Raw genomic sequence first — 2,029 nt, forward strand, 5'->3', positions numbered from 1 at the left:
TGGACTTATGGACTCGATTTGGACTGGGCTGGGATGTTTTCTTAATGTGCAATTACTCTTTACATCAAACTTTTTATTACACACATATTAATGTCTCTGGATTTGTTTCTCTAGTCAACCGGACGAACACACTGCCTTTATCATACACATGCCTGCTTTAGACAAAGCAAAACGCCAGGGAAGTTATATGATTTCTCAAAGGATGTCAGTTTCTCCAGTCAACATTGAATCGATTCTGACTCCTGTACACCAGAGTAGAACTATGCTCCATAGGGTTGTGGTGCTGACCTTTTTTTTTCTTTCCCTTTTCTAAGGTAGATGCCAGACCTTTCTTGCAAGGCATTTCTGAGGAGACTCCACTCTCCAACCTTCTGCTTAGCAGTGAGCACATCCAATTCTTGCTCCACTCTGAGGCCTCCTAGTGACTTAATGGAGGGGACAATCTGGTTAGTCTAAAGGCCCATTGCTTACACCTATTTGCAAGCCAAGATAGAAGTCTATTTCTTACCAGTTATAAGGGCATGCGGGATTGGATCTTTGCCAAGAATGTGTTCTTATTCTTTGCTACCCTTGATCTTAGCCAAAAGGCTGAAAAGTGATGTGTTCTTATTCGATGAAGAGAAGCAATCTTGATGAGCATTTATTTGGAGGGGTGGTCCCACTTAACATCGATGTTATTTTTACTTCCCACCCTCAAAAATCTATCTGAGTAGAGAGAATAAATAGTATGTGAACCATTTGGCACAGAAATAGGTGCGTTTTCGAACAAGGAAGTAGCAAAATAGTTACTTTTCAAATAAGGAGCAGGGCATATTCATGTTGTTGTCACGAACAAAATAGCGTTGTCAGAGCTTTATTCCAGTTATCCGTGATGCATTAGGCACAAGCAGAAGTACTCAGAATTTAAATCACCCCCTTACCCTTCCTGCTCCCTGGAACTAGCAGGACCCAAGGGTTGTCATGGTTTGTGGGCACATGGAGTCTCAAGAACAATGAAAAATCCCGGAAGGGCAGAAATGATTTGTGCTTGATGAATCACCTAAAGGTTCGTGGCTCAAACCCCTGTAGCGACACCATGGAAGAAATACCTGGCGATCTCCGTCTGTGAGGACTACGCTGAGAAACCCCGTGGAGCAGTTACACTGTAACACAGGGAGTTGCCACGTGGTCGAAGACATCCAGGAAAGATGGTATAGATGGAGGGGCGCTTCATTCCGCGCTACAGAAGGTCATCATGAGTCGTAATCAGCCGGAGGGCAACCCCCAACCACAGCAACAGCAACAAGAAAGCTGTTGCTCACAAAAGCTGTGCTTGGAGCTGACGGTTCCCACCGAGGCTTTCTCTGAGGATGGAAGGATGGTGGCAATGGTGTAGCTGGAGTCTTATAAATAGGAAAACGGTGTGATGTTGAAAATGTAAATTAGGATCTAGAATTACAGAAAGAACGCTTCACAGAAACAGGTGTGGTTCGATGAGAACCACAGGTGTCCAGGTCTTCATTTTTGTTGGTGGTGTTTGTCTTCCTCCAGCCGGAGGGAGAAAGCCTCAGCACTGAGGCTGAGAGGAGGGCAGAGAGCGTGCCTCGCAGCGGAGGGGAAGAAGGTCTTTGAAGAGTCGTTTCTGCACTTTGAAAACATGTTGGCCTCACAAAGCTTCATTTTGGTCAGACAGTTTCACGCTGGTGTTTAAATACCTAGCATCACCATCAGATTGCCATGTGCCATCTATTAGCTGTTTGGCTTTGGACGACTTAACATCTGTAAAATTGTTCCTGCAACTGTAAAATAGGGCTTAGGATGTAGAGCTCACAGTTACTAAACTACTTCAGGAGATAATGATTGGCCACAGTTAGACTTGCCCCTAGGACGTGCCAAGTCATCGGAGTTGATCACTACTGGTGGTTACTGATAATGCCTTTCAAATTGTGGTGAAGAAGGCTGATAGTGCCCGGCTATCGAGACCTATAGTGTTTGGGGACTTAAAGGCTTGAAAGTAAACAAGTGGCCATCTAGCCCAGAAGCAACAAAG

This window comes from Echinops telfairi, unplaced genomic scaffold, assembly GCF_000313985.2.
Source record: "Echinops telfairi isolate 266 unplaced genomic scaffold, ASM31398v2 ScPeMD7_7469;HRSCAF=8507_0, whole genome shotgun sequence".
In the NCBI taxonomy this organism is placed as follows: Eukaryota; Metazoa; Chordata; class Mammalia; order Afrosoricida; family Tenrecidae; genus Echinops; species Echinops telfairi.